Here is a 16343-nt window from a genome sequence, read left to right on the forward strand (position 1 = left end):
ACATTCAGTTTATAATGGTGCTTTTCAGGATACAATATATTTGCAGTAGTTCAGACTTTTAGACTTCAAGCACCCTAGGTTAACACTATGTAAACACATGCACAAGTTTCAGACAGAATACTAATAAGGAGGCTGAAGGAGAATACCCTTATTTTCAATACACCCAAGAACTGAATGAGGTTGCGTTGTAGAATTCTAATATTTGAGGGAAATCTAGAACTCCCACCATTATGAAAACAAAGAAAACTGTATTTATATATATTCCATAAAAGTTAACTTTATTTTCTGTTGGAAACTTGTAGAAAAATCAGCCAAAAATGGACTACCCTCACACTTCACATGGGCCATTTTCAAGTATGAGGCATCATGCATAATTAGATCCCACATCTGGATGTTGAAATGGGCATTTAGTTTTGTTAAAATCAGAACAATGGTTTCAGTATTGCTATGAACATCCAACTGTAGGATTTGATAAAATGTCATGTTTAAAACTAGTTATCACAGGCCTCAATCTAAAAGTATAGAAGACTATTTTATTTTGTAACTCAGTAGACTGATGGTGAACTGAGCCTCCAATCAAATGTCCTGTATCCAACCAGCTGAATTGCTGCACTGCACTCCCTGAGCAGCTTAAGTTTAAATGCAAAATTACCTTTGATGATAAATAAGAACAGATCAACTGTCTTTTGAATTCCATCCATAATTTCTCTCAAATTGAACACCCTGACTCACTACATAGCCAAATAACATAGCACAAAATAGGCTCACGCTCTCCACTGGAGATTTTAGTAGCAGAGAATCACAGAGACAAGTACAAATAAGAGGAAATGTATTCCCCCCAAATACTATGATCTCTAAACTTTGAGAAAACTAAACTTTGAGAAAATGGAAAACAAACTGAAGAAAATCAGTGGGAAGTGTCAAGTGAGCACCTAATCATCAGTCCTTGTCAGCTATAGCCAGGGGCAGGCAGCAAGTCATTACTATCACCATGCAAACACTGCTTCTACAGCATAAGAGATTACAGATATTATGCCTCCATTCTCCACTCAGTTTGGAAGAAAAAATAAGTGAGAAAGACAAAATTTATCAGGTTTGTAAAGATCTTAATTGTGAAGCATCACACAGATAAAGTCTATAAAGTGCATGCAGGCATCAACTTTTTTATTTTTTTATTTTATTTTATTTATTTATTTATTTATTTATTTTTAAGTCTTCCACACATCCTGAGAACAAAACTTCTGGCCCCAAAAGTAGTATTTTAAGAATTAGAAACATGGTATTTATAAAAGACAAATCATAGTAGATTAATATGAAAAAATCTAGATTAATATGAAAAGAGAATGACATTAGTACTTACTGGGGACCCATTTTTTATTTACAGCTTTCTTTGCTTAACTAGAATACAAAAAGCAGTGCAAGTAGTTGTGGTATTGCCTTAAGTGAGATAGTAAAATTCAGCTGTGATGTCATGTGATCTATCTCCTACCCTGGAATCCTGTCCTTAATTGGTTATTATTGAATGACACTAAAATCTCTAATTCAGGCTCTAGACCCTATCAGTTATAGACCCTATCAGTTACCAATCTTAACTAGTAATAAGATAGCTGATACAGGAACATAGCAGGAAAAATAACTTTTCCTGGTAAAGCATACCATATAAATGCACATCCATGATATACAACCTAGGATTTTCATGTTGAACTAATATGTGATTTAGTAAAAATGGTAAGCAGCATAGAAGTCACTGGATGGTGACCGATAAATCACAGAGGAAACATTTAGGCTACTGTCTGCAGTCAGAGCTTGAAAACTGCAGAAGTAAAAAGCTGTTACATGTAAGAATAGTAAACACAAAACAAGAACAAGAGATTCTTGAAGTGACCTGTGGCAGACTGAGCTTTGTAGACCAGTTACCATAAAGACATCCAGCATGCAAGAAGAGAACCAAAATGATAAAGGAAATAGTGACCATGTTTTTTTGTTTGTTAGTTTTTAAATACACTTAGTTAATACTTTGACAGAAGAGAAACATTTCCCTGAGCTTCTGTTTGTTTAATGCCCAGTCTACACAATACCAACAGAATGGCCAGACACTGCATAATATGGGATATTTCACACACCTTTTTCATAAAATGCAAGAATTCTGAAAGCGCATTATAGAAAATCATGACTACCAAAACAGCCCCAGGAAACTTTCCACTTTAATGGCTTAGAGATAAAGATTGAACTAAACCAGGAAGGGGTCCTGGAAACCTGGATGTTTTTTCTGAGTATTTTCTCCTACAAGCTCAAAAATAGTCCATCTTTATATACAGAAGGCCAAGCAAAAGTGTCAGGAGATCTGCAGAAATGATCAAGGAGCTGCTGACTAACTTCAGACTTGAAAGGGAAGCATACAAGTAACAGAAGGGGCAGGTGACCTGGTAAGAATATAGAGATGCTGTACAGTTGGGCAAGGATGGGGGTTAAGAATGCCAAGATCCACCTGGAGGTGAACCTAGCAAGGAACATGAAGGGCAAAAAGAAGGGATGGAGGAAACCAGGTGGAGGCAGATTCTTCAGCAGTACCCAATTAGAGAACAACAGGCAATGGGCACATACTGAAGCAAATGGTACGTATTTTTTTTTTTTTTAAATGTACAGAGTGACTCTAAGAGTGACTGAACACTGGGATAGGCTACCCAGAGAGGCTGTGGAGTCTTCATCCCTGGAGATATTCAAAACATGACTGGACATGGACCTGGGCAACCTGCTCTAGATGACCTGCTTTCAGCAGAGAGGATGAACTGCCGTTCTCCAGGTCCTTTCCAAAGTCAATGGATCCAGTTCTGTGAAATAAGCTGTAAGAACTAGGATTATGAGAGTCTTGGAATGGAGTTTCTGTTAAGCTAGCAAAGTGAACAAGCATGAAAGGAGAATGGAGAAAAAATACAACTTGTAAAAAATTTTTGTTGTTGGTAGTGGTTTTCCTGCAGAAAAGAGTGAGCTTTACCTGCAATCCAACATACAGTTTCAGTGAATTTAAGAGGAAAGAGTCTGGAGTAAGATATCACTGATGTTAAACCAGTCTTAAACAGAGTATAAGGAGAATGAATAGCGGAGGAAGAGATGAAGTGTTGTAGGGGATTTTGTTTTGTTGCTGTTGTTGGTTTAAGGGGGGAGTAGTGCCTTACTTCCATCAGCCTTCTCCTCCCTCTTCAGGATGCCATAAAGCTAACATTCCCTTTTTAACAAATTCAGCTACTTTCAAATATGCAGTTTGAGGTTAGAAACATTGATGTAACCACTGATTACTCTTGTTAATTCCATGTCTGCTGTTTGGATCATCTAGCTTTGGATGCATCTAAATTGCATTTTGCAGTGTTTGCAGACCACCTATTGCTGTAGCTTCAGAGCTGTCTGATCTTACTCTATGCAAAGATGTAATTTCAGCAGAATCTGACCACAGACCCCTTTCTTTAGATGTCCTATGGGGATATTAACAGGGAATACACCAGGGAAGCTCACAGCATCCATAACACATTAGTGCTTATCATGTCTACATGCTAGAGAAGTGAAGACTAAATTATAGATGAAATCTAACTATAAGAAGCTATATTCACTAATCAAAAAATAACAATGAAGGTGGTCATGAAACAGTGCACTAAGGTGCATCTGCTGTACTAGACATAGCCAAAGTTCTTGTTGCTGCAATTGTTGCCTAATACTGGATGTTGTCCTTAAAAACAATACTCCCAGGGAGACAAGATGACTAAATTTTGATAAGATGTCAAGAGTTTGTCAAGTCAGACCTAATTCAGAAAGCTCATTAAATATAGAATAGCTGGCTTGAGTAAAATTTGATGGTGGTACTAATACTGTGAATAAGCAGAAAAGCAGAAAAACTGTATCTCCAGATACAGATGTTAATCTCTGAACAGCACTAAAGTAAGACAAATGCATTTTTGTAGCAAAAAAAATTAGAAAGGAAATAACATTTCTATAAGATAGAAAGCAAATGTCAGATAATATAGTGAACTTGCAGATCCGAAAATGAACGGAATCTTAGAACTACTTGAGAAGTGAACAATGAAGTGTTTGTTCGTTTAGAGTATGGTCCAGTAAAGAACAGCAAGTACCAAGGATCCAATCACATGCTTAAAGTTAGGTGCATGCTTAAAAGCTTTCCTGGATCAGGGCCATTATTATCTGTTAATATATACGCTAGGAAAAAGCATGCCAAGTAGGTTATAATGCACCTGAAGTGCAAATTATGCCTTGAACACTGCACTTATATTATTGTATTCCAACTTGATGAAACATACATAATTACAGCGTTCACTTTCAGCAATGTACTATGTTTCATGTAAATACCATAAATAGGAAACAAACTGAACAAACAATGACATCGTTGCCTCAGTTTAATTGAAAGCAGAAGAAAAGTTTAAAATCTTTGGATAACACCAGTCAGTCTTGCCACTTTTTAAACTGTGGAGTCATTAGAGGACAGCTTTCTCTTTAGCCCCCTATATAAATTATGATATATTACTGAAAATATTTGCAAGACCTAACAGTTTTTGAAAAACAAACTGCACAATAACAGGTGCTTTATTCACCAGGGTGCACATATAATTTATTCCCTGTAAAAACTTATCACAAATATTGAACACTAGATAATAAACACCAGGCAATAATAAAAAAGTTCTGTTTCAGAACACAAAAGCAAACTGATCCTTTTTCCTTATTATATCCTAAAGGAAAAAAATATTCATTTACTGGAGTGAAATTGCAATAAGGAATTTGAATGACATCTTGAAGAGGATAGTATTTTTTGGAGCTGTATGGAAAGGTAAGTCATAACAGAAAATACAAACAGTCTAGTAAAGCATAAGTATGATCAAAGTTGTGAAAAACTAAATCTGTTTTGATATTTGACTGATGTTGTGTTGAATACATGTGGATTTGAGGCATTTAAACTATGTTCATGAACAATTCTGTTTAGGGAGTACCTAATGTTATAGTTTTCTTTCATCTTGCCATAGAAAGCAAAACAAAATATTTCAAGAAATTCACTGGCACAAGATAACACATTTTGCTATACATTCTTAGAATATGCATTTTATATTTCTGTACAAGATACAAATTTACTCAGTAGTTAGAAGACATATTGCAACATAGAGTGGAAAATGAAGTCTGAGCTCATGTAATTTCCTTTTGAAGAAACTTCTTTATATAAATAATTGAGCTATTCAATATGCAAGCATATGAGGATAACCGGAACCTTTCTTCTTCCCAGGCTACAGGAAAGAATGTAAATAGTTTTAGTATCTAAATCCAAGACAAGTAGTGTATCTAAAAGGCTTTTTATACAATTCCATACAATAGTTTAACTTAGGTTAGCATCAAGTTCAATTACATTAGACTTGCATTGAGATGTAATCTAAGAAGAACTGTAAAGTGCTAAAGGACACGCTGTTTCTAATTGGTACCACATTTCTGATGTAAGTTCCTAAGTGCAGAAGTCAAAGGGAGTTAATCAAGATCTGGGTTTCATGCCTGTAATCTGTACTCCCAAATAGCAACTTTTAAAAAAAATTCAAATATGTGAAGTGTTTAGAAGGAAATAACATGGTAGGAAGTTAGAGCAAGACTGGCTTCTTCGGTGTGTTAAATCTAGAGGCAGGATTTCAACTATATATATTTCTGGGGGGGACTTTGGAAAAAAATGTCCCATTCTATAACCTTGTGAAAGCAGCTTGTCTCAGCTGAGACCCATTCCACTGACCACAGACAAATCTGTCACACTCACCAGTGGGTACATAGAGGTATTAAAGGAAAGTTTTGATTACAAGATTCCTAAATATGCCAGCCAGTGCTTTGAAACATTAAGGTGATGAAAAGGGAGTAGTAACTTGAGCACACTTAACGCAAGAAAAGAGAAAGATAGGAAAAATAGGAAAAAATTAATCACATGAAGCAATGATGCAAAAAGAATTCCTACCCCATGCAACCTTCTACAGACACCTAAAATACACCATCATAAGCCTTGGAAATGGAGGGGTTTAGATACAAATGTTGACTTGACAATTCAGAATGAAAGCTCTGAATTAGTCTCACGGAATGCTGTCAGGCTGTCTTTGCCCTTGAAGTCTGAAACACTGAGGAGCCTGTTCCACTGTCATTTATGCCTCATTGAAGCTTGGTTTTGGGTGTCACAAAGCATGACTCATTTTGTCACTCGCAGTGAGCAAATCTCGGGTGGAGAAGTTACCTCCCAGGGGGGTGTCTTTTTTCCTCAAATGAACTAATTACAGCCATTATTTCTTTGAAAAGCTTACATACTCCTGCTCCTTGCACATACCACACAAAATTCAATGTACAACTTAGAGTACTACTAAGAGGAGCTTTAAACTCTTTACCTTTTCTCCTTGGAGAACCAATCTGTGGGGTAGACAAGGGAGGATACTTTCCTTCACTCCTTTACCTTCTCCTTCGCCTTCTCCTCTTGAGAATTTTGAATATCCTTGGGGTTTTCAAACCAGCATGATCCTATTGCTATGTCTCCTGAATGGGTTTCTGGTTTTGTTTAAGGTTAAATAACTATTTAAGAATAGCACCCAGAGATCTGCCCTGAGGCTGTAGTTACAAGTGGCAGGGAGTGTGGGATAGTGTGGGAAAGTACCTAGGACAGTGTGCACTTCAGTGTTTTGGAACTTCACCTCTGAATGAGTGCAGAATCCTGAAAAACTATTAAAATATTTGGAAAAAATATGCTGTCACCATGGCAGTTCCAGAGACACAAATAACTGCAATATGCTGGGGCCTGGGCCATGCCTACAGAGACTTGTTCAACACTCTTCAGTACCCTCAAAGGGAAGAGAAGGTCTCTGGATCTGATGACAAAACAGACAGCCACCACTCCAATCCCCACAACAGGCACAAGAGCCGAACCAGAGAACCAACGGATGCAAAAGTCAGATCATTTAGTATGGGAGGAAGCTTCTACTAAGAAAGGAAAGGAGGTAGAAGTGGGTGAGGTAGGCTACTCTGAAGGAGGGCCATCATGAGAACAGGTAGAAGAGGAGGCAGAACTCATTCATTAATGAGTCAGTAACTACCCAAATCCTTGGTGAGCTGGGAGATGTGCGAGAAGATTTCAGCCATCATTCAGGCAAGCACATTGTAACCTGGCTGCTCTGATGCTGAGATAACAAGGTAAGTAGCATGGACAGGAAAAGGGGCACAAGCCCTCAGCCTCTGAAGGTGACTCTTGTCAGGTGTGAAGGAAAGGTAGCCCTTCAGGGAAGATGTTATAAGTCACCTAGGCAAGCAGATCACCACAGAGAGAGGTATCAAGTACCCAACGGAATTAGCCATACCAGAGGTAATTTACAATGATCTACACAATGAACAGATATCCAAAAATCCAGATGAAGTGCTTACAACCCACATGGCAGAAATTTGTATGGAACACACCATCATCATATCCCAACTCATTGGCAGTAATGACCTGGAAACACAGAGGAACAAATGATGGATGAATTAACTGACCAACTCCAGCAATACAAAAAATCTTTCTTCCTCCCCACAGACCTGCATCTTGGCTGTGGAGAAACTGTCCCAGGAGTTCCAGCAATTCAAAGAGGACATGTCCCACTCTCCACCTGTATGGACCACTGTCTCATCTGTTAGGAGTAAGCATTCCTTTGCTCAAGAGAAAGGATATAGTGGGCACACCACATGCCACCCTGTGGTTTTACCTGTGTGACCACAACGAGGACATGCAAAAGGGGAATGGGAAATTTAACTTAGCCCTAGAGGCATGGGTACGAGTTACAAGAAAAAAATCACAAAAGGTGATTATTCCAGGAAAATTGCTGTTCCAGTTTCCAGTGGGTAGTTCCCCAGAGTAAAGGCTGATCTTACTTCTGATCTTAATAGAGACTTCTGATTCACATTTATGAGTAATGAATACTATGACCACGACTAGAGCTGCCCTGCCTCCAGCCAATGGGAGAAAAGGGACAACTGGATTTATTGGGCTGTGTGGTTTAAATGGCCTTGCACATCAGAGCCACAAGAGTATAAGGCTCTAGTGGACTCCTGTGCAGTGTACCCTAATGCCATCAGGTTATAAAGGGACAGAACCCATCCATGTTTCTGGAGTGACAGGGAGATTCCAACAGCTAACTGCATTGGAGGCCAAAGTGAGTCTAACTGGGAATGAGTGGCAGAAGCACCCTGTTGTGACTGGCCCAGATGCTCCTTGCATCTTTGGCATAGACTACCTCAGGAGAGGGTACTTCAAGGACCCAAATGTATACCGGGACAATTTTGGCATAGTGTCTTGGAGATGAAGATCAAACAGCTGTGTCTGCCTTACCCAGTCTCCTGGAGGACCCTTCTGTTGTGGGGTTGCTGAGGGACAAAGAACAGCACACTATCACTAACACATTTTTTTCCATCCCTTTAAGAACAAACTGCAGGCCACAGTTTGTTTTTGCATGGAGGCGCATTTGGTACACCTCAAATCAACTGCCCCAGGGGTGGAAGCACAACCCTACCATTTGCCATGGACTGACCCAGACTGCACTGAAACCAAGGGAAACTCCTGAACACCTGCAAGCAATGAGAAGCAATATGCCCTGGTCACTGATGGGTCCTGTTGTATTGTCCTGTGGGAAAGCATTAGAAGTGAAAGGCTACTGTATGAAGTCCTGCACAGCAAGTTGCAGGAACTGCTGAAGAAGGTGAATCAAGCCAATTTGCAGAAGTGAAGACCATTCAGCTGGCTTTAGATATAACTGAACAAGAAAAGTGGCCAGTTCTCTATCTCTATACTGACTCATGGATGATGGCAAATACCCTGAGGGGGTGGTTGCAGCAATGGAAACAGAGCAGCTAGCAGCACAGAGGCAAACCCATCTGGGCTGCCACACTGAGGCAAAATATTTCCGCCCAGGTAGAAAACCTGGCTGTAAAAGTACTTCACACTGATGCTCACATACCCAAGAGTCAGGCCACTGAAGAACATCAACAGGTGGAACAGACTACTAAGATTGAAGTGGCTCAGGTGGATCTGAACTAGCCACATAAGGGTGAATTTATTTATACCTTGGTGGGCCAATGACACCTCAGACCATCAAGGACAAGATGCAACATATAGATGGGCTCATGATGGAGGGGTGGGCTCGACCACAGCCACTATTTTTCAGGTGAATTTCACATGATTATGAAACATGCTGCAATCAAGCAAGCCAAGCAGTTAAAGCCTTTGGTATGGTGGATAATGGCTGAAATGTCAATATGGGAAATAAGAAAACATCTGCATGGTGCTTAGCTGCTTGCTGAGTTAAACCACAACACAAAGCACACTCAAAGACTCATTTCTGTGATGCATAACACTTCACACAGCTGTCTGCCATAACTTGGGTGAATGTAACACTTGCATTTTCCCCTCGCAGGGTAAGAGTTTGGTTTGCTATGTTTGCAGTCCCCTCCTCAGATAGTCTGGATAGGCAGCTGCCCAGTTTACTTTCCTCTCATGTTCTCCCCTCAATCATTCATCCCGACAAGCTTTTCTTCACATTTTCCTCTCTCCAGTTTCCTATATTTCACATTTTCCATTTATGCCTCATCATAACCTTCACTCTGCTTCTTCTTCACATTCTCCAGCACATCATGAGCTTATTTCCTTCCCCTCCAACTGCATTTCCAAATTCTTCCTGACTTCTCAGAACACCACTTCTTACTGCTCCTGCTAGTATACTAATAACTCCATGTCCACGCCTCCCTGCCTGGTTCCCATCACAAGTAGCATGCTGCCCTATTTCTCAATGGCAGCTCACCTGCAACCTAGCAGAAACAGCCTTAATTCTAGGCTTTAAAGAGATCCTAACAGTAGGTTGAAATACATAGACTTTCCAAAATAAAACACCATAGAATCATTTTGCTTGCTTTCTACAATCATTTTGAATCTTTGGCATAATTTTTTTCCAAAAAACATAAGCACTGGATTTTTTTTCTTTCCAATTTAAAGTGTTTTTTTTTTTTAATAGAGTATCATGATTGTCATTACCAATACTGACTTGAAGAATAACCAAGTTACAAGTGTCTATATTCCTTTCAGGAATATAAATGGTCTTTTTGTTGTGTTAGGATAGCACCTGAGTCCTGCCAACAGTATTAGCATGAATGCTTATGAACAACACTCACTTGGTTTTGATTTCTCCCAGCATACTAACTTTTAGTTAAATTATCTCTCATAGTTTAAAGAAGCAATCCTATGACTGGGACTGGCTATTTTCAGGAAAATGAGTAGTGAACACTTTGGACTATGATACTTTGGAAGACTGAAAGAAGCAGATTAGTCTCAACAGTTACAAGAACTGGAGAGAATCTTTGGTGGGGAATTTGTATTATTTTGGTCAACTTTATTGCCACACTAATTATTTTAGCATACACAACCAAATTACTGGTAATATAGACAAATTATTCCTCCAAAGCGTGTTTACACTGCTTCCACATCCATTGAAAACTAACATAGGACCTTACATAAAAATGCTTGAAACCCAAGCTAGTTAAGTATTTAGCTGTGTCCCTATACATTGATTTCCTAATTTTTGATTTCAGACAGTTATACTGCAGCGATAATGTAACAGCCACATTGTAAGATACAAGGATCAAGTCTATTGTGCTTCACTGCCAAATTCAGAAAACATAAGAAATGTAATTACATTTACTATGTGATAACCCCTTTAGATGCTGTATCTACAGTGATATCCTTTCTGATAAAGTCATGACAATGGAAAAAAAACATTACATAAATTACACATTACAAGAAAATTACAAAATGCACTGGCTCAAATTTTGTCCTTAAGCCCTTACCTATGTAGGTCTTGAGGGAAGAGCAATACCTGGGGCTGAAGGGATTGCTGTGCAGGCACTGGCCATGTGCCACAGAGCAGATACAGCCTACTAAAGTTCACAGAAAACAAATGAAAGTAAAAGAAAGTAAAAAGATATTGGATAGCACTGTTTGCTACTGGTACACATTGGGCTTGAAAGAAATAAAAGGCAACATTAAAAGTGAACCAAGTGAGGTTCAGATTGGAAAGGATCTGTAAAAATATTTCCTGAAAGAGCAGCATGATCTACTGCCAGAAGCAAGCACAGACAAACATGAAGCTATAGGCAGAATAAAGGCAAAAAATGCATGTTATTATAGAATTAGGTTATATTAAGAATTGGGCCATTCAGGGCCTTTCTGCAGCTGATAAAAATAGGAGGAAAATGCCAGTGCTTCAGGTAGAACTCAGTTATTCTGGAATCAAAATAGAGGCCAGGCCAAGGAGTTACTAGAACTTCGGGTTTGGTTTTGGTAAATTGTGCAGGTGTGATAGACAATTGGAAAAAGATAAATTTAATGTTAGTGACAGTTTGAAGGCTATACTTTGTGGGGTAAAGCCTGAGTACACTAAGCTGTGTTGGGTGCAATCAGAGACAGGGAGTGAAATACAGTGCTGTATCATGTATGGAGACTGTAGGGACATGCATTTTGGATCCAAAAAAGGGGCTATGAAAGTAAAAATAAGGAGAACAGAATCATCTGGTTACTTTAATTGGCCACAAGTTGACTATGAATTGCTGATACGATGCAGTCATGGAAAGGTATATTGGAATTCATTAACGTTTCCCTGAAAAAGAATTATGAAATTTATTATAAAAGCACTTAAACTTCATGGAGAATCTGTGCACTCTTCAGGTCATATGAAGATGATAAATATTAGCAGAGGAATAGAAAGACTGGAAATCAGCTTGATTTGCTTAGCCTAGGGTTAGATAAGACTCAATAGGAAACAACTCCTCAAGATCAATAGTAGAAAAAAAGTCATTCAAATGAAAAAATGTCAGTCCAATACATGATATAAAATATGACTAAAACAAGGGTCAAAATTAGAAAAAAGTTATTCTGGATAAACCAATTTGTTGAAAGAGAGCAAAATCTCTGTACTTTTAAGGTGGTGAGGCAAGTTTACAACAGATCAGTCTTAGGCTTAAGGATCTTTGCTAGTTACATGTTCCTGAAAAGAGTAGATTTGAAAAAGAGTTAAGTAATAAAAAATTGCACAGAAAAACATTTAAAGGAAGCTACATAATGGAATTGAGAGAACATAACACTTGCCCTTAGTTTTGGCACCTCTTAATTTTAACCCCTCCCAATGATAAAACTTGACAAATTTGTTACAAACTTGGGCATACATTCAAGTTTATATAGTTAGTTTAATGCTATCTTTCTTCAAAGCTAAAAGATTGAAAAGCACATGGGTGATAGTTTATCTGATGGTCTGAATGTAGAAGGTAAATTCAGACAGCAAAACACATTTTTAGAGGAGTTTAATGTTTTGGAGTAAAGCTGAAATTCTTTATAGTTTGTTTCATAGCACTGCCCAGCTGGAATTTCCATTTCAAGTTATTATAATACAAAGCTTTACAGTGGTATTTTAACTGTTCATTTTAGATGGTTTTCACACAGAGAAGTTTACTTGAATACCAGATATACTGTAAACATACAGAACATCTGGTAATTAAGTGTAGTGCACAGTAATCTCTGTAAAGCCTGTATCTGTGGTGAAATCTTTTTAATAAATAGTTGATAATGACATGAAGCTATTAAAAGAATTAAAGCACACATGGTGAAGCACAGCAATTATTAATTCCATAGCATGAATAAAAGCTTTTAACTGTGCAGAATCTAAGATGGAACTGTTCTGAAATGAGTGTCTGCATAGAAATATCCCTCTTGCAACAGAAAAATAGACTACATAATTATACTACATCATTGTCATAACTGCTCGTGTCCCACTTCATGATAGTATAGCTCCAAAAGCCTTCTTTAATCTGTCTAGGACCATCATTCACTTCACAAAATGGGAATGGAGGGTCTTTGGGACCTCCACCTTTCTGTTTTACCCCTTGTAAGAAATACTTCATTGTGAACTAATTCAAGTGCATCATTTTGGACATCCATTTTCACCCTCATTAGCAGCAGAGTAGTTCTCATTTGACCGGAGTAAGAACATGTCTGAACTAGGAGCACCTACCCCTCCTTGTTTAAGATTTCTGAAGAAGACTCTGAATACAGTGGCATTGTACAGATATGGATTCATTCATCTGCCCACAGACAGAAGATTCTAAACTGTAAGCTCAATTCACTTTCAGTTCACAATACCCTGAACAAGTCACTTCACCACCAGTCCTTAATATGCATCACCTGTTGGCCACCTACACTGTGTCAAGAAACACTCAGCAGACAGACTTTTCTGCATCCCCTTCTACCAAAGGTCAGCTTAAAATAATCGTCCTGACTTTTCTGAATAGCAACTTTTTCCCTTGCATTTGCAAGTGATTCTTTTTCTTAAAAAAAGTAATCCAAGAATGAGTTCCTTGAGCTACCAAGTTTGGAAGGCTACATATCTTCAGATTCATAGGGAAAGCCTGTTTATATTACTAGGTGTTTTTTAACTTCAGCTTTTCCAATTACTATTTGCCTTCTGTACTTTTTCCAGGAGTGCTGGCATATTGTTTAAATCACTGGTATGACTCATTAGTTAATACTCTATTTTAGACAGGTAAGTACCTTTACCTTACACTCTTCTATATTTTCTTTTTTCTCTAAGAATAGTCAACATCAAGACAGCTTGTGAGCTGGTTGACTATTGTCAAGATGTGAATTCATGCTAGCATTAAATGTGAGTGCCATACTCCCCAAGCTATCCACATTTGCTGTCACAGAGCAGCTTTTGTGGCATGCCACTTCCCTACATCCATCCTGTTCTCAGCTGCAAATGATTTCACTCACATTTTCTTCCAGATAGCTCTGGATTGGAGACTGAATATAACCAGTGACAGCAATATTCTGCTACTGACATTTTTAAAGACATCCCCTCACAATTGTTCACTTCAGGTAATTATATCAAGCAGGAGAGTCTTATTTCCTACTGCCCAGTTCTCTACCCACCCTATCTTCAGTGTGTCCATAATCTGACTTCCCACTGTAATCTCATTTTCAGATTCCCTCCTTCCATCTAGTAAACCTATGAGCCTTCATGGGTATATTTTTACATGCCTATGCTTGCCAGATATTCCCCAAATCCACAGCAGAACCTTCGGATTTGCATGACTGTTCAGGCAAGGAGCTTCCTGTGCCTCTAGGAAGATTTTCCTGAATCCCAAGATGGACTGGTTATCCTCATCGTTGGCAGCTTTCTCTGGAAGAGTCTGGGAATGCCCTTCTTAGTACTGCAGGAGAGATTATCCTCCAACATCATTGTTCAAATCTTGGGGTTGGCATTACACTGCTGTTCCTGGGGGCGGTGAAGTGATAAGCACAGGCTGGCTACAAAGCTCCTGCTCATCTTAATGCATTTACTCTGCACTCAGTAGTTTGGGGAGTGGCTAGTACAAGGCCCTGCAGAGTAATCACAAAGCTGTGACTTGTCTCCACTGTGCTTTTTCCAACACTGTAAAGGAAGTAAGAAGAGCCATCGGCAGCACACCTGACATGTGGCAAATTATCTTTCTCCACAAGAGCTAGTGAAACCCTAGCCACAGACCAAGGCAGGGACACTCAAACACTTGTGGAAGTTCAGCAACATTGATCCTTAGGTCAATTCCTAGTGCTATCTTACCCACCCCATGTATGTTTCCACATTCAAAAAAGCATTAGTACAGCATTATTTCTGAGGAGCATTAGAGGTTGTTTCAATCCTAGAACAATCACGTCTTGAGTTTACATTTCCAATGCTGACACCTCAGAGAAAAGGGCTAGAATATGGGCCAAATTTTGTTTATAGCAACACCAAAGTCCACTTGGCAGAATATTTTTTGAAATACACCAAATAACTTTTCATAAATTCATCAGGTGTTCACCAGAACTGATACAAAAGCAAACACAGGAAACCAAATTTAGATATCTAAGTTCAAAATGATTGGCCTTAACTACTTATGCAAGTCCATCCATTCCCTCCCTAGCCCCTCCCCCTGAAGAAAACACTTCTTTCATGTGGTGATCCATCCAGCTGTACAAACAGAGCACAAACTGTCACAAACCTTAAGTTGTTTGACAAGCAATTTATATAGGGGAGAAAGACAGAAAATGAGGTATTTCATGAGGACTTCAAACTTCACTTTGATCTGACTGCTGTTGTTAGAGAGCCAATGCATAGTTCTCTACCATTCAGCTCAGTATATCCTTGCTTATGCTCAAGCATGTGTCTGGCAAACCATCCTGGAAGCTTGCAGAAGGTGGGACAGGTGTTAGGCTCTTAAATTGAAGAAGATTTTTAGTTTTGGAATAGTGCAACATGAGTTAATTTACCACCAACTCCAGAGCTGTAATGGACTTTTTGGCACAACAGAAGCCATAGTGGTCCTGTTCAGAAGGTGGTTTTGTTTTTTTACTACTTGGCATACACCTTTTCCTTTAACTTTCAGTGGCTTTTCTCCAACAATAAGCAAAAAAGAGGACTAAGCTTAAAGGGGTATTAGAATATAAATGTATTTGGGGAATAATCCAATTTTATCCAATATTATTGATAATAATATTGATATCCAGTATTTTTGATATTGGTAATATATATTAACAATACATATTGATATTAATAATATATTGAGCAGGCACAAAGCTAGCTCAAAAGCAAGAGGCAGCATAACCCCATATTCTACCCCTCAACTAATTTGACAGAAACATAAGGTGCTCACACTTGATTCACAGTCACTTTGTAGTGGCTCACTGTCAGATAAAGCTGATGATACCAGAGTGAACAAAGATACAAGTCACAAGGGAGCATTACGATCAACTCATCCAGTAATTATCCACCAGCTCATACACTGAGCTGAAAAAATCTTTCCACTAAACTAGAGCACATCCAGTAAGCCTTCATTATATGATGCTTTGCAGTTTGATGCTGGGCTAACTAAATGAACTACGCTTTTGGATAAAATAATGAAGACTTACTGTGTATGTGAAGGAAAGCTCAGGTCAAGCTGCCACCTGAGGTATCCAGTTCAGTAGTTTTAAAGTACTTTACAAGATATTCTGCCTCCATAGCCTAAGTAAGTAGTTTGTTTTGATCCAAACTAAGTGCCTACAGCTGAGCAGTTTAGATACACTGGCCATCTAATACCACTTAAACATCAAATCCTATGGATTTACAATAAACTAAACCAATTTAACTGCAGGTGGTGTCTATACAAAACAAAGAGATGAGCTTATACAGCATTATTCCTTAACTTCAGAGGGAGAATCCTGTAACTACCAAGTTCTATCTGCTATAGCATTTGTGAGATAAGGAAAAGTT

Source organism: Cygnus atratus, chromosome 1, assembly GCF_013377495.2.
Source record: "Cygnus atratus isolate AKBS03 ecotype Queensland, Australia chromosome 1, CAtr_DNAZoo_HiC_assembly, whole genome shotgun sequence".
Taxonomy (NCBI): domain Eukaryota; kingdom Metazoa; phylum Chordata; class Aves; order Anseriformes; family Anatidae; genus Cygnus; species Cygnus atratus.